The sequence below is a fragment of the Chiroxiphia lanceolata genome, chromosome 3 (assembly GCF_009829145.1).
Source record: "Chiroxiphia lanceolata isolate bChiLan1 chromosome 3, bChiLan1.pri, whole genome shotgun sequence".
Classification (NCBI taxonomy): Eukaryota; Metazoa; Chordata; class Aves; order Passeriformes; family Pipridae; genus Chiroxiphia; species Chiroxiphia lanceolata.
The window spans coordinates 79,218,303-79,246,290 of record NC_045639.1 but is presented as its reverse complement, the minus strand read 5'-3'; the positions used below and the strand labels follow the sequence as shown (position 1 = coordinate 79,246,290).

Sequence of the window (27,988 nt, the reverse complement as noted above, 5' to 3'; positions counted from 1 at the left end):
TGCGACTCCTAGAATGCTTCCATCAACGCTGCCTCTGTACAATCCTAAACATCCACTGGTCAGATTATGTAACTAACGGATCTGTTCTAGAACAAGCAGCAGTCACAAGTATTGAGGTCATGTTGCTGAGAACACAGCTGTGCTGGGCAGGACACATTTCCAGGATGAAGGACCACCACCTCCCTAAGATCATGCTTTACAGTGAACTTGCCAATGGCTGCTGCAAAAGAGGAGCCCCGAAGAGGAGATATGAGGACTCCCTGAAACAACATCTCAGCCTTGGCCACATTGATCTTCATCACTGGTCTACCCTGGCCTCCAATTGAGAGGTCTGGAGACACACAATCCATAACGCTGCTGCTTCCTTTGAGAACACACGCAGGATCACCATCGAAGAGAAAAGACAACGCAGAAAGAATTGTATCCTGCTGATACCATCCAAGGAGTCTTTCTGCTGTGCCTTTTGCAACCGATCTTGTCTATCTTGCATTGGCCTCTTTAGCCACCAGCGCGCCTGTAGCAAATGTGGGTAGAGCCCTTCCCAAATCTTCGTTCGCGAAGCCTAGCCATGATTATTAATTTTAAGAAAGTATTCAAATAGAAAACAACAAGCTGAATTTTCTAAAAGAAATCTCATTATTTTTGAGTAAGAAGCTAGCTTGTGGGTGCTGGTTTATTTTCCCATATATGGCATTCCCTTCTACCTAATCAACAGCTTGGGGCTCTATGACAGCAGCTATCTTTGATAAAAGGAGTATTCTGATGAAGGAGAAACACATCCAACATCTGCATGATCCTGTAAGCTATCAAATGTATTTATTTATGCTGTGACCACAGTAATCAAGACGTATTAAATGTGGAATGGAGCATCAGTTAAATGCATTTTAAATCTGATTTTTCACTGGTTGCAGTAAGGAAATTGTTGACTAGTGGGCTCTTTAGGGTCTTTACAGGCTGCAGTTAGAGAAGTGGATACAAAAGATAAATCGCTCCACTCCTGCAAAATCAAGTCTTACTTTTGCAAGTAACAGTTGTTCTTTCATCTTACCACTTAAAATTTGATCAAGTGAGAAAAAAACATTAATATAATTCAACTCACACATAAACTTCTCTGAAAAATGAGGACATCTCTTTTCCTTAAACAAATCTGACAAGGCTATAACTAAAAATATTTGTGTAACACACACAGTTCAGTATGAACACAGGAAAACAACGGGCATGAGTAACCAGAGTGTCTAATTTCAGCTATTTAGCCACCAAAATGCCTCAAGAGCTGTGACACATCCACTTAAAAGCTAAATATGGCCCACAAATAGATATTAAACATGAATGAATTTATCAAGAAGCAACAGCATGTTTCCATTAATCATAAAAAGGCTGCAAACAGGTTTAAAAAAAGATATTTCTACAGCATGTGATCAGAAGAGGCTTTTGTCGACATAAATTTATTTTATTATGAAATCAAGGCAAGAAACTAAAGGATCACATTAGCAGTTAGTAACACTATAGGAACTCTCAGTGAAAAGCTAAGGGAGTGAACAGAGCCTTAAAACAACTATTTTTTAACACAAACTTGAAAAACTTGATACTACAAAGGCAGTGTCAGAGGATGGTTGGACATCCTTGCTAGAAACTCTCAGACAACTTTTAAGGTTCCCTAAGGATGCTCCAAGGGAATTCAAGAGGCCAATTTTATACACAGATATCTGGATTGATGTATCACTAAAACAACAGGCTAAGTTTAATCTCCAAAAGAACTTTAACCTCTGCCGTGCTTGACTGAAGGGAAGGGAAAGAGATGTAAGCTTCTTTCGCCTATGGCCAGTGGAGACCCTCTAGCAGAAATAAAAGTTGGGTGATGAGCACGTAATAAGCTGCTCCCAGAGTTTCCCTTGCTTTGAGAGGAGTGGAGAGGTTGGGAGGTCTTCAGAGCAGATTCTACAGACAAGCTGTTAAGAGAAGATGCTATCCAGAAGGCTCAACAGGAGGAAAATGGAAGCAGGGAAATCACAGTTAATGGGATTTGGCCGTATCCAGAACATAGCTAGGTTTCGAATACATTACAAACAGTCCTGTGCTTCACTGCTGCACCAATTCATTGCTGGATGAGAAATTTACATAGATTTCAAGCTCCAGAGAAATTTAGATTAATCCTTTTAGAATAAATGTCGCCTCTCCCCTGGGATGCTGTCTAGGTGAATACATGAAGAAGAGGAAATTGCCACCACTACACTAGAAGTTCTATGATTTTCTGTTAGGGGGAAGGTGTCAGGCTGGAGATTTATTTATTTTGAGGTTATTTCCTATGTCCCATAAATGAAGGCTTGGCCCATTCATTTTAGATACCACCGCATACTACTATAAAATTTGCCTAAGTTTTCTGAGGGAGAGAATCACTATCCAGTCCTGTCAAGAGGATAATCTAAAGTCAAACGTAAAGGGTTACCTCTCTTTCAGAGCATCTCTCCTTGGCACAACATAAGTAGGTTGAGCAACCTTAGCAGGAAGTTCTCAGTGGCTCCCTCACCAAGCTTTGGTGGGAGCCTCCTGCTCATCCTCCAGCCTAGATGGAGGGAGTTAGTTGCTTAAGGCAGCATTGAAAGAAAAATTGCCATGGATAACATCCTCTACCCGTGCAAACTGATGTCAAGCATGGGACATGATACAACATGCATGAACTCCATATTCATCCCTCCTCAGATCCCAAAGGAGGCAGCACCTCCTCTCCTCAGTACGAGAGGAGGGAAGAGGCCAGCAGTAGAGAAATTTCTAGTCTAATCGTGAGACAGACAGAAGAATGGAAATGATAGGAGAAGTGAGATAAAAGAATTAGAGGGCTGATAGCATCTGATAGACAACACACTTTTAGAAGAAGGAGAGGAAGTTGAGCGGCTGTGAAGGAGGGGGAAGGAAGAGTAAGGCTGATTTTCCCGATAGACAGGTCATGAACAGTTCCCGAAACCTGCCTAGCTGGGCTGGTTGTCTGACGTAAAGATGTAAAGAGCAACACACGTGGCATCTTTGAAACAGAAAAAGGAGACGTTGAGGAGCGGGGCACTCTGCAGGGGAACTAAAAACCTGCAAGTCTTTTAAGTGCCATAAATAGAGATGAAACTATTGAGCTTTCAAGCAATAACAAATGTGAATAGTTAAAAAGGGAGTTTTGCAGAATTGTCCACTCAGACAAAAATCTTAAAAACTGGCTCTTCAAAAATGTCTTTTGAAAATCCCACACCCACTGCCGGCAGATTAGCTTTACAAAGTGAGAATTTAACTGGAATTGCAGCTCTGAGTAATAACAGGAAATGTTGCTCACAGCAACAGAAAATGTAGGATAATTATGTATTTTGGGGAAGAGGGGAAAGAAAGTTACAATAACTATGCAAACAGAATAAATAACAATGCTGTTCTTCTCCAGGACCTTTTTGAGGATCTCAGAGCAATATACAGCCATTCCCCATTAAAAGCTGCTGTGCTACGGCCACAGCTTATTGTAACATCTAGGTCCCAAACCTGGCTGTATTTCTCATTTTATACTTTTACCCTTCTGCTGATCTAGACATCAGCTGAGGGGCAGGGACCCCATTGTGGGTTTTTGCAGTGCAGGACCCCAGCTGGGACTTCGGGTGTTGCCAAGTGCTCCTTCAACATAAATAAGGTGGTAGCCTGATCAAGAGACAGGGAAGACAAAAGGTTTCCACCAAGTGAGAAAACTTGTAAGAAGAAGAAGTTAAGGCTCTCTCCACACTGAACATGCTGTGGTCAGTGGCAAAGCCTAGCAGGGCAAGCGGGCTGGGAAAGCCGTCTTTCAGACAGAAATGTAAAAAGAAGCAGGACGAGTAAAGGGAAAGACAAGATCAAGTTAGAGGGAGGCAGGCTCCAGACAAACCCTCTCCTTCCCAGAGGAAATCACCTCAACAGACACTGCTGTGGAGTCTGCAGAAGATGCTACTCAGCAGGGGAAAGGGTCATGCTAAAATACAAACCCATGTTTACATGCTCCTGCAAGTTCTGTAACTGTAGCTGAGAATTTTAGGAAATGCTTTGCATTGGATTTGTTTTATTGCATGTTTCCCACCATTTCCAGTTCCAATTTCTGGTCCTACTCTTGATTTTAAATTGTCACTGGGACAAAACAGCAATATTCAGATGCTAAGAAAACTGGAGTAACTGGAAGTTATATTAACAATACTTAACTGCAGTCTATTTAAAGATTTGAACACATCTTGTTAGAACACTGCATAAATTAACCCAACCTAATTCTCTGGGATGTAACAAGATCTGAAAAGCTCCAAGTTTCATGTTCTCTCTTACCACCCACTTAAAAAACCCAAACCCAACATGCTGGGGTTAGCTCAGGTTGCAAACGAAAACAAAATTCACATTCAACTGAATAAATGTAATTTACTCCCTGATGAAACGAAGCTGATGCCATAGCCAACTCAAAACCAAAACAAGAAGAGGTTCTCTCCCACCCCCCCTCCATGCACATCCACCCTCGTTATCACTCTTAGTGATGCCCCAGCCCAGCCTGCCCCCTCAGGATCCTTCATCGCTCCCTCCATCCCTCCCCATCATCCGAAACCATCACTGGATGGAGCGAAGCATGCCCTGCTGCCACTGAGCTCCCAGTCTCGGCCGCCCCGCTTGCACTGGCGGCCAGACAAAGCAAACTCCAGTTGCATCACGGAGCAAACTCATTTTCCAGCAACCTCCCAGCCCGGAGTTTACCGCTACTGTAATCCGGTGCTGTCAACAACGCCGCCTTTGTTGCACGCCCGCGTGCGCTGCTGGCTTGTTGGTTGGGTTGTTGTTTTTTTAATTTTTATTATTATTATTTCTTTTAAGGAAAATTTTTGTTTTAAATGAGTAATCTGTTTTCGAGTGATTTCTCCTCTGTGCTGGCTCCACCCTATACTGTAAACGAGACATTACCTTATACAAGAATGAATCTGCTGCATTCCTCTGTCTAGCTGCCTCACAGCACATTTCCTACGCTCGCAGCAGCCCCGGCAGCGCACACTCTCCCACCCCTTCCCCCCCACCTTTTTCTCTTTTTTTTCTTTCCCCTTTTTTTTTTTTTCCTTTTCACTGCCTCGCTGTGTTTTTGTGTAAATGATCTCACATGACTCAACAAATCCATCTGCCTGGAGCAGGCCAAGTTTGGAGCCTTCCCAGGAGGGAGGAGAAGAATTGCTTTGTGGAAAGGACCTGGAGCTTTGCCCTTTCTCTGGCTCAAATTACCCGCCTGTCAGGCCTGACGGATTTGGCTAAAAATAAAAGGAAGCGGGCCGTGAAAAGGAGATGAATGAGCTCAGCAGTTCCTTAGATAACATGGGTCTGGTGTCGCCCAAAGATCCCAGAGCAGGAACTTCGGATGCCGGACATGTAAATGCAGTGCTGCAGCCTCAGTGAATTCAGCTGCTCGAGGATCAAGAAAAAAAGGAACAAAAAAAGGCAAGACCAACCATATGCTGTTGGAAATAAATGGATTAAAGACACCCAGAACGAGAAAACTGCCGACTGTAGGATTTAGGCTTGTAAATGGGGAGATTTACAGGGTTCCCAGTGGGGAAAGGGGGCGTGGGGGGCGTGGCAGTGGGCTGTACATGATGTCAACCTCCCGCCCTGACCGGGGAGCCTCAGCATCCTTCCTGCAAATGCCTGCCCAGCGCCCGCAGCGGGTATTAAGCACTTAGTTTGGCAATGTAATGACACACTGCAACAATCTGTAATGCGAGGCAGTCAGCAAAGCCCTGGCTCGAAAAGCTCTTTCTCCTAACCATTAACCATATGTTTGGCTCTGCCGCCGCCCAAGCAAGCGGGTGTTCCAGCGCACCATCTGGTTTCTATCCACACAAGCAACTGCAAAGCACACAGTATTTCCCTCTGGAGCTGTGTCTTCCTCCCTGGCCCCTGCTCCCTGCCCAGCCCCCCCCTCCTCTGCTCCCCATTTTCCTCCTTTGCCCCCTTCCAGCAGCGACTTCACCTCCCTGTCCCATCGATGCTCAAGGTGGTGGGGACTGCAGCTGCCCCACCAAAGGTGCAGCAGATGAGCGGGGATGCTGTGCTATGCTGCCCTCCGTGAGCTTACACCCCTGCATGTACATACACACACACACACACACACACACACACACACACACACACACACACACACACACACACACAGAGAGAGAGGAATTGCATCCCACATCACTGATGCTTGGGGTATCACATTAAAAAACAAGTGTGTTCTTGACTGGTCCAGGAGCCACTGCAGTGCCCATCGCATCGCACTCACGCACACATGCACACAGGGACTGTTCAGTTTGGATTACATCAACTCCATGCTGACACTGCAGAAGGACCTCAAGAATGTACCTAACAACAGGAGGACAATTAGCAGTGTTATCTACTGCTCCCAAGTAGGGTTTTCTATGCACATCGGGTGTTGGTCCCCAGTCCCACCAAATTAAGAAGACTCTGGGGGGAAAAAAAGAAGAAAAAAAAAGGAGAAAAAGAGGAATGGAATGGGAAAGGGCTAAAGAAAAAGGAATGAAAATGTTTACTTTTTCTGTGATAACTAAACAAGCTCTTTCTGAAAGTATAAAAAAGGCTTTCAAGCGTTGTATTTTAGAAGGCCTTTTACCATATGCTTACTTCAGGATTTTATGAACTCTAACTACTATTTATGTTCTTAAAGCACTTCCATTGTTCTGTTTATTTCTGAAGTACCTGTAGGACATCAGGAGTAATTTCCCCCTCAGGATGGCCAACTGAAGATCAATCATGACCTATTGCAAGTAAATATTCAGGGATGCAAGCAACAGGATATTCAGCAAATCCAGCACTTGCTCCTTTAAAGTAAGTTTATACTCTGCAATGAGTCACACATACAGTGTTTATCCAAGTTACCAGTGCTACAGAAAAAAAAAAAAAAGCCCATTACATTTACAAATACATAAAAATCACAGCTGTAAGCACCCAACTGCTTACACAAGGACTTGTTTCTATGACTGGATATTGATTTTTTAATAACGTGTCATTATACCGATGTTGATACAGCAACTATCTTCTCAGAGTATGCAGTTTAATACTAAAAAGAAGCTGGCTTTAGGAAATATCAAATCCACACCCATTCACATGCTTTTTAAATGTCCTTCTTGGTCATTACTATAGCAATGCAAAGCCACAACTGCTTTTTTCCCCACCTTGCACCTAACAAAGAAAATGGACTCGCCAGTTTAGAAACAGCTCAGTCTAAGGCAACAAACTTTGCTGATCTGCTTCTTAATAAAATACTGCAGAACCTCTTCAATCATTACTGGAAACCAAGAGGCTGTGTTGGAAAAGATGCACGTTTTTCAAACTTCCTCAGTACAAGAAATCAGTGCATAAAAAAAGCACACTGTAGGCCCTTATTCTGGAATCAAATACGTATGGGGAAAACCATATGCTTGTGAAAAGCCTGGTGACTTCACCAGGATTGCTTAAGAAGTCTGAGGGTAGGATCTGGCCCCAATTACCAATGTGGAGTGGAATTAGCACTGTAAAGTCCCTCAGCCTTCATCTTCCAGTTCCCTTCAGTGAGGGAAATAATTAAACTGATTAAAAACATGAGATGCATTTTAGCTAGCAACTTACACTTCCTACAAAACAGGATGCAAATATGTTGAAGTCCATCATTTTAAGATAGTATGTTGCAAACATATTAGTAGCATGCCTAAACATCACACATTACGTTTCCTATAATCATGCAAGAGAAATTTTCATTCACACACAGAAAACAACTAGCAGTAGTCCTCTAAAGCAATAAAGGTCTAGGTCTGGGTCTTTTAGCAGATAATGATCTACTCTGATCCAGAAATCCTTTAAAAGGGGGAATTCAAGGGAAATATTCATAGATTCAGAGTTCTGCAGTCTGAAGGGACAGCTAATCATCTGACCTTCTTCCATGAAACAGGCATGGAGCTTCCCTTCCTACATCAACGCAGCTGTAAGAGGTTGAATGAGAGAATCTCCTAGGGTTAAAAACAAACTCACTTAAAACAAACAAAACAAAACAGCCTCAGATTCAAAAGCCCGACATAAAGAAGGAAGCTACTATAGCCCCAGCAACATTCTTCTATTCAGCAACCACCAATGCTGTGTGAACACTCACACCCTTTCATCTGGTCTGAATGAATTAACAACCAGCTACTGGGTCTTGTTATACCTTGTCACCTTCCTCTACTCCTCAGTCCCTGACAAAGGGCCACTGGCAGCCTTGAAAGCCAGCCAGTGGTCAAAGCACAATAAAAAGCAGTGTCACATTATTACCTGAATCCACTGAGTCCTCCTGTCAACAACGACGTTTATGCAATCACATTTTTCTATTTTTAAAAACTTCTCTCTTGCCTCATCGCTCTGTGTGAAAAACAACACAAAAGAGAAAATTGATTAATTGCACGCACTCTCAGTAGATATTTAGGTTCTTTGTTTTCTGCTTCATCTTATAAAGACATTAAACAAGAAAAAGTCCTTTCCACAAAATCATTCATTGACCAAACAGAAGCAACAGATATCAGTTTGGAGAGGTAGACGAGGTACCACAGCCCATCACTTGTAGAGCTTCACGGGAGAATGCAGCTCTCCTGTGCCCATACCCTCTGCCCTCTTCCCAGGGCATCCTGCCCGGCAGCACCGGGACCAATGCCAAACAGACACTCAGTGCCACCAAAAGCAGAAATATGGGGGGGAGAGAAAGCTACTTAAGTTTCTTTCAGTTTCAACAGTAAAGACATGCCTCTGATAACCACAGCAGTGATGCAAAAATAATACTTGCAAAATTACTTTGACAGTAGATTACTTTATCATAAAGTTTCCCTGAATTTTGCATCTACATTACTGAAGTAGCAACTCCACTTAAAATTCTCAAAAGGGTCTTTTAGTGTCTTTGTTTACTCCTTACTTCACATATTAGCAGCTTTAAGTTTTAGTGTCAAATTCTCCTACCGATCCACCAATGCACCAAAACATACACTCCATAGAAGACATTTCTACATTTAAATAAGGAAGAAAAAAGCCCATATGGTCGAAACCCAACTGAAGATACAATCTCAGCCCTCCACCCCACACCTCCCCAACCTCTCCGAATGGCCAGAAGACCCATAATAAGTAAAGGAAACTGGATTTCCAGTACTGGAAATGCCTTTACTGTAATTATTTCATCACTTTCTTTGAGCACAAACAAAACAAACCCCTTCACTTACAGAGATGCAACTCAACCACGCGTACATGATCCCTTGCCTACCTCCACAAGGGCATACAAAATTAAACCCAGACATATAGCATGGGGTGGGGGATATAGCTGTGATACCTTTCCTGCTCAGGGTTCAGGCATTTGGAAACATGGATGTCTGCCAAAAAGTTTTGTTGCCAGATTTTGATCACAGTGATCTGATTGAGCCATTCCCAAAAAAGGTGTCTGGGAAGACAAAATTTTGGCACCCTCGGAACAGAGAGTTTAAACCTGGGTTTAGCCAGATGCCACACTAAGTAAATAGCACAGTCTAGTTCAGGGCTGAGAAGAGAGGTGACCTTTGCCTCTGGTATCTGCTGCCAACCAGGGGAGGGCCACCTCCCAAGCAGGGATGGGGACCAGCTCTCTCTCCCACTCCAGGTGACCTTCCTACCGCAGCCTGGAGCCATCTATGCTCAACACAGAGCAGCCAAGAGCTGGGCCAATCATCAGCAGGGAAAAACATGTCAAAAAAAAGAAATTTCACTTAATGGGGACAGAAAATTGGAGGGAGGATGGGGAGAGGGTGAGAACCTGGTTAGGTACAGAGGGCTGCACGGTGGCTGTGCAGCTGCAGCACTGCCAATGAACCATGTTCGAGCCTCTATGACACCAGTGGACACTGTTTGCCATTGTTTTCCTTCCTGCAAAAATCTCTGGTGTACCACAGGCAAGCTGGAAGAGAGAACACTGATGAGTTCAAGCACTCAGCCCTCAAAATGGAGGAAAATGTGGCAGGTGAGTGCTGCCCGCTGTGGCTGCCTTCACTCTTGGCATGTGGGATGTACCTGAGCCGTGCATCAGGACTGCAGGGTAAGAGCACATGACAGCTCTAACAGCTGTTGGCAGCAAGGATGGCAGCCGCCCTGACACTCCCTGCCACTCTCTCAGTGCCCAGGCAGACGAGTTGTGCCTTGGAGAGCTGCCACAGAGCTCTGATGCAGCACTGTGCCAGTCATTTAAACCCAGCACCTCTCGAGTGGCCATTAACGAGTTCCTAACCAACCTGAACTCTGGCTTCTCTCAACTAAAAATAATGAACAGTCACAACAGAAGGGGACTGTATTTCCAGCACATGAAATACTACATAGCATGGAGACATGTCAGCGGCAAGGCTGTAAGAACCTCTTGTTTTAACTCCCTTCCTGCAAAAAAGTGGTGGCGCTTCCCAAATCATTTGTCAAACCCTCAAGCCTGACACTGGCAAACAGAGTAAGATCATGAGGAAATGACAAAGTTCTTCAGTAGAATTTGAATAGTGTGCCATAAATAAAAATTCGGGCCAAACATGGGACAGCAGGGAAAAAACAAGATGCTGAATAGGGAGATTGCCCAGGGCTTGCCACTACAGCTGTACCCTTGGCACTAGGCAGGGGACTTGCAGAAGGAGGAAGACTTGACAACTGTCCATGCATTTACAACACTTAAAATCAGGTTTGCACAAATCCGTTTTACATCTGAGTCACACTTTGAACTGAGTTATAGAATCATAGGATTGTTTGGGTTGGAAGGGACCTTAAAGATCATCTATAATGTTGCAATGTGCTTGTGTATGAAAATAAAATTAACAGCAAATAGCTGAAACTGCTTTAGATATTACGCTACCTTAGACGTTCATAGCACATAACAGTAAATTACAGAGCATAGGTCTACAGTCAACCAAATGCAGAATGCAGGAAGACAGTACTTAAAGGTAAATAATTCAGGACTTGAATTGTTTAAGGTAAATAATTCAGGGCTCTAATGAATTCACTGACTGTAAATAGAGAGTTCCACTGCTAGGAACCCTCCAAACTGTCCTACATCCAATCCTCAGGAGTGCAGAGCAGAAAACCATCAGCAGAAACATGCCTCAAACATTCTTGGCTATAGCAGCAAGGACTCTAAGACAAAGGGAGTCTTGGACAGGAAAAGGTGGCTTCAAATGCTGGTTCCAGTGCCCTATACTGTGTCCATGAGCTGCTAAAAAGGAGATGCTGTTTCAGAAACACCACTTGGGCAAACAGTGAGGTGGCTGGGAAGCAAGAAAGCTGACTGACCCAACAGAAGCATTGGAGAAACCCCTCAAGGATAGCCAACACAGCAGTTTGGTCTAGCAGTGCTAAAAACACAGAAGACTGTGGGTGAGGCTATAAGCTCTTTGCTAAATATGACAGCCCATGGATGAAAAGAACCCAGACAAATCTCCGAGTCCTCCTCACTTCCCTTGCCAATCTCTCTTCCCTATCCTTTTCGATTGGCTATTATCAAATGCTTTTATCAACACCTGGGAATTCCTGTGCATCTGTCAAAAAGCATCTCAGCCAGCCAAGTCCCATCAACAACCACAGTATGAATCCTCATAAATTCCTAAATTACCAGCAAGTCTCAGCCTTTCCAGTCTGCACCCTCTAGTTCCAAGGAGCCATTCATAAGCAGGAACTATTCCTGACCAAGCAAGGAAACTGTATTAAAGTGGACATACAGCAAATTGTCAGTTATACAACGTTGTTGCTGCTAAAACACCTCAGAGGATTTTTATGCTGTCTCACACATACAAAAGTAGTATGTAAAAACACCCTGGAGTTGCCTCACACTCTCTTACAAGACCTACGTGAAACCAAACTGTGGAAGAAAATCCCACCTTTCTCTGCCAGACAAGGGCACATCAGCAGCAATAGCCAAGGTGCTGCAAGGTTGCTGACGATCCTGGAAATACTGTATGGGAACACGCCTGCAGATCAGCAATCAAAAACACAACTGCTGTACTTGCTCCATGCCCAGTGGAGACAGAGATCTCATCGCCAGCAGAGATCTGGGTCACCACCAGGAAGCTGGAGTTATCCCAGCACCATCATCTTTTAGGTAACGCTCCCAAAAGGGGAAACAAATATGTGGCAAGGTTTCATCTGACAAGATGCTGGGTGTAAACAAAACTAACAACTGGGGGTTTCTTTGCTCCCTGGTGATACCATCCGAATGGAAAAAAAACTCAACCAATATCGCCTGATGCATTGTATGCAAACTGCTTTGCAAAAAGAGTTTGCTGCAAATGCAAGGTTCAGTGTGCAGTGTCTCAAGAGCTGGCAAATGCACCTTGATTGCCAAAGTCTGCCTCCTCCCAAAAAACAGGCTAAAAAGTATTTGTTTGCCTATCCTGTACTTCAAAACTGAAAACCCAAACATGAGGAAGGAAAAAGCTAGAAAGACAATGAAGTATCAATTTTAAACCTATGATGTTTGTGAAAAATAAACGTTCTGAGTCTCCAAGTAATTAAGTAGCTGACACTTATCCAGCCGCAGGACTGAAAACTGAATCAACCTTCTATCTCTGCTAACCAAAGCTTTTGCAATCTTCCTGTATGCCATTTCCTTGTTTACATCTCATGATATAGGAGTTCAACTTTTGGAGAAATACGAATGGTGAACCTAGAAACTGAAATGTGATATTATTTACAGAATAGGAGAGCATGCCGTTCACAGGAATTCGTAGGCGCACACATCCCAATCCTGTTCCTCACCCAATCCTGAAATCCTGTACCAACCAGATTAGCCAATGTGCACATGCCTGCACTCTTGTGGAAACAATAGTCTCTTTCAGTCAATACAATCTTCTGAAGAACCAGGCAAAAACGTCATGGGAGAAGTTAGGAAATATCTGCAGAAAACAGCACACAAGATGAAAGGCAGAATGAGCCTTTTAACTTGCACAAAGTGTACATGGAGGATAAGTGTAGAACTTTGTTACCTAGCCCCTCCTCCAAAGGGCTTTTTTTCCCCCCCAGGATGGAAAAGGGGGGTTGTTGAAACAACTTTAGAAAATAAAACACCGGGGTGCTGGACTGGCTCTCTTACAAACAGACCACTGCAGGCAAATTCAAGCTCTGGGAGCTGTGTGGCAGACCTGGGAGCCAGTACATGCTCCCCTTACATGCTGGGATCTCCCGCAGATGGCAAGGATCCTGGCATGATCAGCCCTCCTGCTCCCAGTGAACAGCGCTCCTCCCTTCATTCCCCTCCCAAACACTGCTCTGCTGCTGCACAGGGCACAGAACTATTTTTTAATTAATTCAGCAAAAGGTTTGAGCTGCTTCAGGGTTAAGCTAAACATTTTCTGTCTTTAACCACTACAGCAGAACTAACTATAGAGAAAAAAACACTTCGCCATAAGTCTAGGGAATTGAGGACAGAAAAGTGCAACAGAGCCACCCCTGACCTCTTAAAATTTTGCCTCCAGAGGACTCAAAAATAAGAAACTGAATTTTTAATCAGCTGGGAAATGCAGCAGGGAGACTCACTCTCGGTAACATGGTTGTGAATGTCACATAAAAGGCATTATTGAGTTGTACTATCCACCTTCTGTTCCAAACTTTAGGCCTCCAAGCAACCTATCAGAAAAAATCCACCTTCCCATGCCATCAGGAAAGCACTAAGCACTCAGACACATTTAAAAGGGATACAGTTCTCCAAATACTTGTTTCTCCTCTCACAAGGGGCTGTAGCTCCTGCAGGAAACACATGCTCCTGTAACAAAACAGGTATTCTTTGCATGTACTCACACTGTCGATTATTTTTTAATCATCTGGTATGCATCTTCCTACAGGATTGCTTATGTTAAGAGAAATACTAGCATTAGCTCTGCAAAAGAACACTGACCACTGTTCTGTGTGAACGCTGCAAAAGTTGCAACCGTGGCTTGAACCCTGCCTCTGCCTTGTGCTGAGCAGTCCATACAACCACTGGCATTTTACCTCATGTGTGCTTCCCCTCAACTCATGCTTATTCTTTGCAGGATTTTACTACACAGTTCAACTAAACTTGATAGTAAGTATTTTTCAAACTGTAGGAGCGTGTCAAAGCATATTTTGATGTGTCTGATTGCACAGAGACCATATGATTTTGTGAAAGCTGGTCACAGAAGAATACAAGTTATTTTTTCATTTCACAGCTCTGAGAGTCAAAAATAGAGTGTAGGACCCTGATATATACCAGATGTTTTAAAGTAAGGTGGAAAAACTGGTGTGGACATGTTTGTCCATCATGAAAGCTTCCCAACAGCTACCAACTGCCCGTGCTACAGTGAGCAGGCTTGTTCTGCTTGTGAAATATTACAAACCTAATGGAATGGGAGTATTCACAGCCTTCATGCACATGTATATTCCTGTTCTCAATCCTGCTCTCTTTTCCTGAAAATAAATTTGACAAGTCCATCACTATGATGTGAGAAAGCCTCAAAACAGAGCTCATTTTGTTAAACATACAGAATCAAAGAATATGCCAAATTGGAGGGGACCCACAAGGATCATCAAGTCCAGCTGCCGGCCCAGTACAAGACCATCCCCAAGAGTCACACCATGTGCCTGAGAGTATTACCCAAATGCTTCTTGAACTCTGTCAGGCTTGGTGCTGTGACCACTTCCCTGGGGAGCCTGTTTTAGTGCCCAGCCAACCCACTGGATGAAGAACCTTTTTCTAACATGCAAACTAAACCTTCCCTGGTTTAGGGAAGGTCTAAAACTTCAGGTTTGGGCTGGAGTACATCCATGGTTTCACCAAGTTTCACATTCAACCCAAGAAATGAAAGAGTAAAATTTTTTCACTTGTTTTTAGCAAGTCTTGAGTCAGTTTCCTTCAGAAAGTTTTGTTCAGAATTTGTGTTTGGATTTTAAAAAAATAAATAAAAAAGGCTTTCACCTCAGTCACAAGTCTCACTGCACTCTACAAATTCAACTCAGGACTCTACAAATATATACAGATACTTCACACCTCTGTCCTGAAAAGACAAGTTTCACCTCACAGTTACGAGACTGGAGGTTGTTTTCTTTTCTTTTTCAATAAAAGGGAAACTTCATCATTAAAGAAAATAAGAGAAAAAAAAAAAAGCAAGCAGCCCTGCAAAAAAGCACCATTTCAGAGTAACAGGAATATGCACCTATCATTTAAATTGGCCCCTTGGGTAAAGCTCATTGCAGAGATCAAAAATGTTTCCATGGACTTGGGATAAAGCCTGGAGAGTTCAAAATACTGCTGAGAGTGGACATGACTGTTCTTGACTGTATGGCATGAGGGTGTGTGAAGGCAAAACTGTTACAGCAGCAGCAATGCTTCCCAGCACGAGAAGTCCCAGGGACTTCGGGTACCACAAGAACACACACTTTTAAGAGCTTTCACACACTCTCAAGAGCTTTCAGACAGTATGGTGATATGATTCACTGATGACAGAGGGAGACTTATAACTCCTTTTTCGGTGACTCTGCAGGTCCTGTTTCCACAGCCCATGATGGTTCAAAAAACACCAGAAGACATGACAGAAAAAGGAGTATCTCAGGCCAGGGTCAGACAAATATATACACAGGTGAAGCAAGGTGAGGGCCAGGATTATTGAGGAATACATTTAGTGCAGGTAGCTCAGTGTGCAAGTTGCAGGTTGTGCCCTATGCGGCAGGAGCCCAGGCAAGAGGCCACAAACTGCCAGCAACCCCTTGCACAACAAAAGGCACAGGGACCAGTGGCACCATTCAGGCGAACAGGCACTTGGAGGACACAGCAGGAGCCAATGAACAAGCAGGAAGACCTTAAATTATCTCGTGCATAGACTGGAAGTGTATAAAATCCCAGGGTTTCCTTTGCTGGGGTCTCTACAAGCTGTTTCTGTTTTACTGTACCACGACTAAACTGCCTTCAGGATTCAGATGTCTGGGACTGTGCTACGAGAAACCCGGAGCAGAGCTAGCAAAGAAACCTTGTTTGACTGTGTGAGTGTGGTGTGTGTAGGGAGTCAAGCAGGGCATTGGTCAGGTCACTGGAGATGCCTGCTGATAAAGAGTTGCAACCCCAACAGTTAAAGTCTCTGTTGGTGCGACTATGCCTGCCAGAGTGCACTCTGAATGATCAAACAGGAATGTTTATTTAACAGGGATGTCTCAAGCCTCCCATATCCAATCCAAAGCAACTTCTTCACTGAACGCTGCCTCAGTTCTTTTTCTACACAATGTTTACAATCATAAAAGAAGGTTTTGGAGATTTACCTAGGACTTGTGAGGTGACAGGATATTTTTCTCACAATCTAGTTGAACAGTATTTATGTCTGTTGTTTTCTTTTCACATTCCCTTGTGCATATACAATGGCCCCTTCTTTCAGCCTGGCTCTGCCTGAGGAGTAAGTAGAACTGTCAGCTTCTTCAGCACTAGGAGGGAAGCACTGCCTTGGGCCCACACTGAAATCACTCAATCTCACACAGGACTGTGGAGATAATCCTTTGCCCAATAAATAGCCCACCTACTTCCTTATTGCTCCAAAACGACATGAATGAATGAACTGCACTTTTTCTGAACACCACCTTCTGCTTTTATTGAGTACTTCAGTCACTGGTTCCAGCTGCACCTCCTCGTCCTACGAGGCATCAGTTAAGGTTGCTGGGTCTGATTTCCAAGTCCCCAGTTATAAGTATCTTTGAGGAAAAAAGGTTAGATGCTATTAGCCCTATGAGAAAACATGCATTTAGTCCATAATCACGGGCTCCTGAAACACAGTTGTTAAGTGCAAATCTCAGTTTCTGAAATTTTCTTTCTGCTGCCTCATTATCTTTACTACATGCCAGCAGAAACCAGAGTCCCCGCAGGCAGAGGGAGGAAGTCTTTGTGCTTCCAGCTGCATCTAACACTGGCTAGTCAACCAGATGCAAAATATTGCATCAACTGACGTTTCACTTCAAAGTTTCAAAATTTTCCTCTTACTGCTGGGACTAGTGCTTGTGGTTTGAGTCACCACTGGGGAAATGGAATCTCACAGCCAACACTTCAGATTACTTCACAGCACTGCCGGGCTGCCCTCAAAAGAAAAACAACCAGAAGATGTCAGACACAAAGTGGCTTAAATCAGATACTTAGAAAATACTCTGTGATAAACAAAAAGTTAAGCACAACTAATTGAAATGAAGATTGAGCTCACAGTAAGTCAGCATTTTAATGGTACGAGTAGGACAGGATCCCTAAGAAGTAGTTCTGGCCAAGAAGTTCTGACCACTGAACTTAATCCTGCAGGTGCTGACTTCATGCTGTTGTCATCTTCCAGTCAGACTGTTCCAGTTAAGCAGCTCTGAATATTCTCTTTAGAATCCATAGACTGAAACTTCATTTTTTAAGTACAGTCATGCACAGGAAAAAAAATTCAACTTGCCAAAGAAGGACATATCTACCAGATCAATGAACATACAATCTTAGAAATAAAACCCTAATCCCTCGCTTGCTAAGACATCTCTTTCAAAGAAATGTTTATGTTAAAATTTAAAGTTAAGTTCAACATTAATCTTAGGGAATGTTACAACAGAATGTACCAATTTTAAAAGGATTCTACAGTCCTAATGAATTCCTAGAACCCACAGACAGAAATTAAATAGGGGGAACCTACAGTGTTGGCTAGACATATTTCAATATTTGTTACCATAGAAACAAGCCAGTAGATTTAGGGTTTGGCATTATCCTTGCTATAAAATATTAAACTTCTTACAGTTTTTGCATATGTATATTATGGCAAGAACACTGTCAATCCTGATAAAGCCCAAAGCATCTTAATTATTTAACAGGATTTTAGCTTTTTTTTTTCCCTTTTTTAACAGAGTATCTTTTAATTTATTTTTTTTCCTTGATAAACTGTATTTTAACATCTTTCAGTAGGAGACAATTCTGGCCGACAGAGTAATATACAGGAGATAGAGACTTATTTTTCCTCAGTCTTCAAGATAAGTGGTAGATAACAGGAACACACACATATTCTAATAAACAAGATTCAACAGTAACTATAAAAATTTTATCAGTTAGCACCTGTGATAATTTTACCAGCCAAAAGTACATTAAATGTTATATTTGATTTGAAAGAAAATTCATACTTCAAATCTGGTGGTTTTATTTTCAAGCTTAGCAATGGAGAAATGCTGAAGTATAGAAGTGACTGAGATAGCATCTCGACACTTCAACAATATCAAATACTTCTGGCAGATGCCTGAGAAATGAAATAAATGCATTGTCCTTTTTGGCTTCAGATGAGCGTCGACAGTTGCACTGAAGCCACAGCGCAACCAGCAGGCAAAAAGATCAGAAATTCCAACAAAGAGGAAGGACAGATACTTACTCCAGCTACACTTCTTCAAAAAGGAAGGAGAACAAGCTTGTTCAGAGAACTCGAATGGTGGAGGGGACTGACAGCTCTGCATACCATCCAGAGGAGTCCTGAACGTTGCTTGTTTTTGGGACATGAGCTCAGCCAAAGCAGTGGGGAAGATCACTTGGGCAAGCCCAAGCCCACTGTTGCCGGGACTGGATTTGTGCAAGTGACTTTGACCCTGATGATTTCACAGCCAAAACTGGCTGCATGTCACAGCCTTCACTTTTTGTTTGGATTCAAGAAAATCTATTTACAGGAAGCTCAACACAAGGCTTCCACATGATGAAAAAATGAAAAACTTGGGACTAAAAGCCATAAACCACACAGTTGTTTCAATACTATGTTCCAGTATTGAAGTGGACAAAGAAAAACACCAACAAAAGCAAAGCAAACTAGAACAAATACAAAAACTGAGCAAGACCGAAACACCCTCTTCTTCCAAGAATTAAACAATACTTTTTATGAAGTGTAAAGATAAGCAGTGGGACTGCCATTTCCTAACGCCTTCTGAGGTCAGTCCTGTAGCACAGGTTCTCAAACAGCCAATTAAATGTACACAGTTCTCACACTCACATGTATACCATCATCTTAAAACAGCCCAACAACTCAAGTCTCTAAAAAAATAATGGAAATATATATTCTTGAAGGCCTGCATGACAACCCTTTAACTAATGGAAAATCTTCAACACTTTAAAAGAGGAAAATGGTAAGATGGCTTTATTTTAAATGAGTAAGAATTTAAATGTCACTTCCTGCATGTGACATCAATTTGAATAACCTTGCATTTTTGTTTTCTTTGGTGTGGTTAACGGTGGAATCATTGTAGAGTACATTTCTATGGCATTTACAGTTGCAAGTTTATGTTTGGCAACTGCCTTGCATAATTCTAAACACAAGAAAAGCAGAAAGTGATTTTTCCTCCCTAAAGAAAGAGAAAGATCTAAAAAGTAGCATGCTACTAGGGCTTTCAAAGAAAGAAAGGCTGGAGAAAAACTATCCCAACACTCAAGGGAAAAATGCACAACTTCCTTTAACCGACAGCTGCAGCGAGATGCAGTGAATTTATTTTATCTGAGCAGTTATGTACACATGCTAAAGGCAGAGCAACACTATGTACTATAAAGGAGTTCATGTAAGTCCACAAAGGGCACCACTATCAACCTGCAGTCGAGAAGTGGGAAGTTATTCACATGTCTGAATAAGTCATGGAATGATAAGAGATGCTGGCAGCACATGTTGCCAAAAATAAGGCACTGAATGCATGAATTCAAACACAGAGCCATAAACCACAGAACTATAAATCCCCTCGACACAGCCTCCTGTAGGCTCTCCAGGCCAGGTTTATTCCATGGAGAGTCTTACTCTACTGAACATGGGAGCTCCAGGTCTTTCTTTCCAACTGATGCTGCAGGTGTCAACACCTCAGCATGTCTCCTCATCCTTCTCATGAAGCGTTTTTAAGTCAGAGGCTAGTTAGGAGAATCACTTAAGACACATGATGTGACTTTTATAAAGTTTTCTGTAGAATTCATATACACAAGTGAACTAAAGCAGTCTACATATGCCCTGCAGGTGCACCTTGGAACAAAAGAGCTATCATTCATAGATCACAGAATGGTTTGAGTTGGAAGGGACCTTCAGGGTCATCTAGTCCCAAGACACTTTCCACTAGATCAGGTTTCTGAGAGCCCCATCCAACCTGGCCTTGATGGGGCATCCACAGCTTCTCTGGGCAACCTGTTCCAGTGCCTCACTATCCTCACACTGAAGAATTCCTTCCTAATATCTAATCTAAACCTATCCTTTTTCAGTTTAAAGCCATTACCTCTTGTCCTACCACTACATTCAAGAAGGCCACTCAGCTGATAGACACGTCTACCATGTTTTGTCAAAACAAAAACAAAAACAAAAGAATGAGAAATGCGTCCATGCAGCAGTGGCTTTTAAGTCAGTTGACAAACACCTCTCCAATTTAAGCGATAGTTTGTGATGCCACCAGGGATGGCTTGCATTGCCCTCCTGTGGTGGCAGGACAGCACAGGACCACTGCCCAGCCAGCCCATGCCTGGGCTCTGAACAGGGGCACTCCATCACTGGGTGCAAAAAGACCTTGTCCCAGTGTTGCTGAGAGGGAAGAAAGTGTGCTCTGGTTCTAGATAACATGCTCCATTTGGTCTGCTTAAATTACATGTTTTAGAAAATAAACAGGAGATTGTGCTTCTTGTAACATAAAAAGGAAATAAATTTCACTCAAATAAAAACACAGCATGTGTAAAAAAAATACTCTATACAACATGTAATTCACCCAAACAGTAATTCACTTCTCTTTATACCAGGGAGGCCAAGAGTCCTTCTGGATTCAAAAGGAGAATGGACATGACTTTCCCATCTCAGTAAGACTTTGCAAAAGAACACAAACATCTCATGTCTCTCCAGTCTTGATCTCATGTCTCTCCAGTCTTGACCCAATAACTAAAGGCTGAAGATACCACAGGCTGTCAGGATGTTGTATTTGCCCTTCGAGGTGGGGCAGGAGTACTGCTCCTTCCTCTAGAGCATCTTGTTCCTGGTCACCAAAACAAAGAGAGGAAATTGGGGTATAGGGACAGGGATCTTTACTGGCACAGAAATGCATGTGTCTCTTCCAATATTGGAAGATTAACACACGACAGCGTTGAGGAATGGGAAGGATTAAATATAGAACCAAAAATAAGCAAAATGATTAATTGCTAGGAAAGGGAACCGATGATTTATAGAAGAAAAAATTAGTAAGACTTAGGAAACTGAAGGGAATAAGTAGCAAGTGAACTGCAGGGTGAGACCATCTGGTGCATACAAGCCACAGCGGCACAGGGCACATGCCTGCAGCTTCAGCTGCCCCTCTCACCTTCTCCCAGCCTCAGTGCATGCGGAGCAGACAGAGCAGAAATAGAAGGTGTTTAGAAGTTACTGGCTGAAAATAATTGACTTTAAAAACAAGTTGAAATTTCAAATAATATCCTATGATCTGAAAAGAAATTGGTCACTTCATTTAACGAAACACTTCCATGTGGTCTCGCAGTGGGCTGGTAGCACTGTTGCACTCATATCCTTGCATTCTATGCTTTCTAGAAATTTCTGAAAAATAACTGGATATTTGTTTAACACTGTTTTCATTTATTTTATGAAGGAATGGAAATGGAAGGCATTTTTAGCATATTTGTTTTTCATTTTTGGATTATAACATCTCAATAGTAATCTATGCTTTTGGTCCTGCACGTCTTTGCTTCGCAACTATTGAGATAATCAAACTCTTTCGCAGTCAGCAGGCAAACAACAGGCACCCCAAAGCAGCATAAATCTGAGGAATAATCCAGCACCTTAAAGTCTATGATCAGTCATTTGCTTGATGTCTTCAATTCATTTGATTTTGTGGGGAATGATAATACAGAGGAAAAAAAACCACAGACATGCTGTGAAACTGTAGAAGTACTTCATGTTTTAGCATGGCACATGCTTGATTTTTTTTTAACTTAATGTCATTTTTAAATCACTTACAAAAATACTTTTTTTCAGTTAAAAAACAAAAAGATACAACCAACTACATCCTCTTTGGGTTATGCTCATGAATGAGCTACTGTCTGCATTAGAAACAAGCACCTGGACCAACTCATGGGCATCCAGCGAAGCCCACTGGTTTCCTTTCAAAACACTAATTTACAAAAGACACTGCCAAATCCAAGCCTGCAAACCGGTTTGCTTTTAAAAACAAAAATCTCAAGGGTGGAAGCAATGAGGTGTAGAATGCAGAGGGGTTGCTCACCGCAGTGGAGCCCAAGGCTCCAGTTCAGACCAGGCAGGAGACCACTCCCTACTCTGGAGAGGGTGTTAAGACACCAAGGCAAATACTTTTAATACTTTTCTGAAGGTCTATTATGACATACCTACCACAACCTCATTAAGAAACAATTCTGTGCTATCTTTAGAAGATCTTGCATTTCCTCACCCAAGTCTTTATGCCAAATACTTTCTGTACGAGGTAAACAGATGGACCTGGATTTGAACAGCCAGCCAGCCAGAAAAGAAGTGGTCTGAGACTCTGGGGAGGCATCAGCACCTTTCAGTCCTAGGACAGTTATCTTATTAAACAAAACACCCCAACATTGCAGCACAGATCCTGCCTGTCACCCTTTGTTTCACTTGGTCTGGCTCCCACACATGCTAGGCAGAAGTTTCCCATCCTTCAAAAGCCAGAGGGAAAGGACATGCTCAGAAGAGCCGTCATTGTGTCACCAGTAGATCCTGGTGGGCTTCAAGCTTTTGTAAGAGGGCTGAAATAAAACTCATCACCATCTACGCAGTTTTTCGTGCCTGTCATTCCCTTCTCACAGTGCCTTGCAACTTCTAAATTTTGCACCGTTCTCTGTGGTCCATGTCCCATAGGAGTTTTCTTTGGGACATGAGGACACTTGGTAGTGTTTCAGAAGGACTCCAGCAGCTCCCCCTGCTCCACTGAAGGAAGAGCCACATAAACTTCAGAGTCAGGGACATTTTTCTCGCCAAGGTCCAGTTTTACTATCAGCCTTTTGAAGGAGCACCTTTTCATTCAGTATGCACAAAGACAATTCTATACCCATTTCCCTATACAGAGGCTAAGATTTAGGGGAATAGCAGACATCATCTGCTGTGATGAAATTCTGCATGAAGAGCAGTAATAAAATTTTTTGAGAACCTTATATATATATTATATAAGAATCAACACAGAAACTTCAAATTGCAAAAACTGCACCAGTTTAATGCTGTAAGATACAACAGAGTGTATTTTACACTCAGTAGTGCCATACAGTCTCCCTATTAACTAAATAAACTCCCATATTTGATTCAATGGGAATCTGTTGTTCTAAACAAAATAAATAAGGCAAGAAGGTTTACTTAAGCTGCCAAGCATTTGAATAAAACTGAAAAGAAAAATAAGAACAAGCGTAATACATTTCACAAAAGGGCAGTTATAACAATAATTTTAGTTGAAGTGGTCAAGAGATGAAGCAATAGAAAATTGGAAGCCATTAACATGTAACATTCAAGAAATATTAAATACATACTGAAGACTCAACACAGCATTCACACAAAAAGATCTGGTGATGAAAAGCATATACTTTGCATAATAAGCAACATGTATTTCAAATGTGGCCATCAAAACAGAGGAGACCTGTAATGTCACACTGAGAAGAGCTGGCTGCAGAACAGCAGTGCTGGTAGTGCAAGCAAGGAGGCATGGGACTCAAGTGCTGGTGCATCACCCTCACCACCAGAAGACATGATAACAGCTACACACAGCCCTGCAGCTGGGCTCAGGTGTCAACAACATCTGCTTGCTGCCAGCCTGATGGGTACTTAGAGCTTTGGTAAGTACTATTCCCCTGAAGAAACACCTCTGGGTAAAACTGGGAAATCCACAACATGTGCAACCAGCAGAATCACAGCGCCCAATCCATGCCCACTCTCGCTGCCTTGCGGAACCAACTTCATCCTCTAGGTCTGTCCCAAGTAGGTACCAACACCAGTCTCTCTCCTAACATCTTCTGAAGTCACCCTCCCCGCTGGCTTCCTCAAAACAGGATATGACGGTCCAGCTTCCCTCCCTCCACAGATCAGCACCATCCTCCCAGGCTCCCCGCAGGCCAGAGTTCAGACCTAACTCCAGATCAGCAAGTTTACTTCTTCAAAGGCACAGAGGAAAAACTCAGACGCATGGATAGATTTTATGTAGGCTCTAGAAACCAACTTTTACTTCAGTGAGTACCAGACACGTGTAGCCAAGCAAACCAGAAGTTCCCTAAGTGCTCTACCCTTTCTTTCAGCTGATGCAGAGGGGGACACAGTAAGTACTCTTTGGTCATCACTTGCTTGTCCAGAATCACAGTGCTCATCCTCTGTATCAGGAACCAACACTGTCTGCCCTTCATGCCCTACTACTCACTACAACTTCAAGTTCAGGTAGAACTTCAAGAATGACAAAGAAATCATCCACCCATTGCAGATGCAGGTGCCAAGAGAGGCTTTTCCTTTGTTTTTCTCCTATGCTAATATTTCAAGAGAATGAAATTATTTAAATTTTTTTTAAACTGAATTTTCATGGGCTTTGAAGTACCACTACACTTAGAGCGTTGTGCCTGGCAAATTCAGATGAAAATGGCTAATGAATTTCAGATATATTTGTTTTGTTATGTTTGATGTTCACACACTGAAACCTAAAAATGCTGGAATGTGATTGTTATTCTTGCATGATAAAGGCTGTTTCTATCACAGTCTTGAAATACTGCAGGGTTCACAGACAATATGCACAGCTCTGTTACTTTATTGTATCAAGCCCACAAAGTTGTTACCTGTAGAAAATCAATTCCTACACTGTAGTTATTACAGACCATTAATTGTACAAGGAAAAAGTGCGTTCTCCCTGGACTTAGAAAATTATATTACTACAGCCTTTATTCTTCTTGGGAAGGATGAGAAACAGAAAAAAAACCCAACCAAAAACATCAGAAAACTGAGTTAATGTGAGAAACCAGCTGATTTTTAACCAACAGATTTGGAGAGCTCTGGATGCCCCTTTTTGGTATCCCGTCAGTCCGCACAGTGTGGGAGCTCACTGCATCTCAGTTTCAGACACTGCTTTATCTGTTGGGCATTATCCAGCCCAACTACATGGAGTTATATCCTGAAGGATGCAGAGGAGAATGGGCAGGAAGGAAAAACGGTCAGGGCAGCCAGGTAAAAGTCACCAGGACCCTTATGCAGATGATGGGGAACCTATTGATGGGAGGTCAAGCAGTGTAGGGCTGCACGCCCTCAACAGACTTCCCCTGTACTTGGCACTGGTGAGGCCACACCTTGAGCACTGTGTTGAGTTCTGGGCCCCTCATTTCAGGAAAGACATTGAGGTGCTGGAGCAGGTCCAGAGATGGGCAACAAGGCTGGTGAAGGGTCTGGAGTGCATGTCTGATGAGCAGCAGTTGAGGGAGCCGGGGTTGTTTAGTCTGGAAAAGAGGAGGCTCAGGATTCACCCTATCACTCTCTACAACTACCTGAAAGGAGGTTGTAGCCAGGCTGGTGTTGGCCTCTTCGCCCAGGAAACTAGCAATAGGACAAGAGGACATAGTCTCAAGCTGTGCCAGGGGAGGTTTAGGTTGGCCTTTAGGAAGAAATTCTTCACAGAAAGAGTGATTAGATACTGGAATGGGCTGCCCAGAGAGGTGGTGGAGTCACCATCCCTGGAGGTGTTTAAGGAAAGACTGGACGTGGCACTTAGTGCTTTGGTGTAGTTGACATGGTGGTATTCAGTCAGAGGTCTTTTCCAAGCCAACTGATTACATGATTATATGAACACAGAGGCAACAAGGACTAAGGGAAATGGCACAGAGCTCACAAGGAAAAAAACAATGCTCAGCTGAGTGGGAAGGGGCAGGTCAGCATTTATGCCACCAGTTCTGCTACATAAGGCTAATTTGTAATGAATCAAGTTTTGACTTACTCAAGCAGAACCTGGGCGTGGTTTTCCAGGCAAACACCAAATCTGTGCTGGATCATGATAAGTGGTGAGGCTTTCCTTTCCTGGCAGACTTTTGGAGGAAGGGTGATGGAGTCCACAGGCAGCATCCCTCAACATAGGGAGGATGCAGGGACCTGTACACACACCCACACCAGAACATGAGCTCGCCCAGCAAGCCCAGCACGTGCAGATCCCAGGTACAGTTCATTTTGCATAAGCTGATTAAAGCCAACACATTTGTGCTCGTAAGCACTGAAACACTGTGGGTATTTTGCCTCTGCCTGTCTCACTGTGCTTGCTTTAAAGAGCAGGCTGCATGAGTCCCAGCAGGGTCACCCAGCCCCATGCAGCTCTGGTATCCCTGTGGCCATCAGTGGCCTTCCCTTTACCCCCGTGAACCCATGCAGGGACTCTCCTGACCCTGTCCTCACTGGGTGACGCTCCTCCCTCTCCAGGAGCACCTTTGTGCCTTTTCCCTTCCCATCTCCATCAGAGCAGTCATACGTCACATCACCCTGCTTAGTGCTTCTCCTATCCAAAGCCGGCTGTAAGGAGTAACTAATCCCCTCTAAGCTCTGGGGAAGGCAGGTAGCCTCCATTTTACACATATAGAAACAGAAGAAGGGGTGAAGAGGTTCAGCCTGTTTCTTTCAGTAGATCCCTGAAGATCAAGCACACCCCTTGTAAGCGTTTTAACTTAAGCTCTTAGGCAACACAGGGTAACCTAACAAACAAACCTAACAAGCAGGCACTGAATGTTTATGATCTGTTTGTTTACGTGACACACAAAAAATTTACTCTCGGCAATTTCTCTGGATATGTTCATTGTTCTGTAAGCCTGTGCATACACGTTCGTGGCTGTATCCTCTCCTCTAATCTTCAAGCTAATTTCAGCCCAAGAATTGACTGGAGGCAACAGGAACAATCCATGCAGCCTTGTGAGGCTCCTTCACAAACCTTTGTGTGGACTACACAAGCCACATTTCCCATTCTCCCAGACTAACTGCTACACAAGATAGGAAGAAGGAAAAATGAAAACCAGAGAAACCATGAGGTAGCCAGCAGCAATCCTCTCCAGCACAGAAACTCGTCAGCCCACTGCCAGCATCACCCCTGGACATTCTACGATTGCCTATTCTCTGGGTTTCTCACAGGTGTGGTTATTATGTAATGTCATATGGTCTGACACATGTATTCCTCGAAGTGATGGGCTTCCTGGATTCCAGCCAGAGGATCAATGAGGATTTTGTGATCAACAAGGGCTTTGAGAGAACGCTGTTGTTCAGTCAGTTGGACCCTGCTTGGACACTTAAAGGGGATGACCTTACTCTTCTTGGAGGTCTCAGTGAAGACCTCAATGGAACCAATTAACGCTGTGGAATTCCACACACGCATTACATGTTATAGGAGAATGATCTCCAGTACTAACGCTGGTAGATATTACTGAGATGGAATAAGAAGTTGCTTTAAAAAGATGAAAACCTCTTAAAACCACTTCATAATAAGATTCTGAAGTAACTGAAATAAATGCTATCTGCTAATAACAACAACATTTAAAGTGGGAAGCAATCCTGGTTCCAGCATACTTAAGCTTTGCATCATAACAAAACTATCATAAATTGGCTAAAACCCACAGTGATATGCAGTTGACACCCACTTATGTTATACTGCTTCCCAAGAACAAATGATGTGTATAACATCTCAGTATGCTCCATGTATTGTTGCTGTTAAGAATAGTGCAAAGTACTTAAAATCTAAAAAAAAGCATAATACGGATAAAAAAAAGTAAGCCTCTCTTGTACACATATATATTCCTCCACATTCTCAATAAAATCAATATTATTTACTAAAACATTCTAGACAGCAAAAGATCAACAGGAGATCAAATAGTAGTATATAAATGAAACAGTTTTAACTATGATGTCTCCAGTCCTTTTTCCCCTATGTTCTTATTGTAATACACATGCTTAAAAAATGAAAGAAATGTTATTTATAAATATCACACACAGACATAAAAATACCACCTGAAACACAAAATAGTAAACTGACCTCTGTA

General features: G+C 42.8%; 1 protein-coding gene across 5 annotated transcripts in view; it reads right to left on the bottom strand.

The window, feature by feature from the left end:
* BACH2 (BTB domain and CNC homolog 2) overlaps nt 1-27,988 on the bottom strand; it is a 190,011-nt gene that overhangs the window by 137,915 nt on the left and 24,108 nt on the right. For 4 of the 5 annotated variants that reach the window (XM_032683381.1, XM_032683380.1, XM_032683383.1 and 1 more), the window contains exon 2: nt 8,302-8,388. The exons of the other annotated variant lie outside the window; for it this stretch is intronic. The gene's annotated coding sequence lies outside the window, so the exon portion shown is untranslated. The remainder of the gene's footprint in view (nt 1-8,301; nt 8,389-27,988) is intronic. 5 annotated transcript variants of the gene reach the window in all.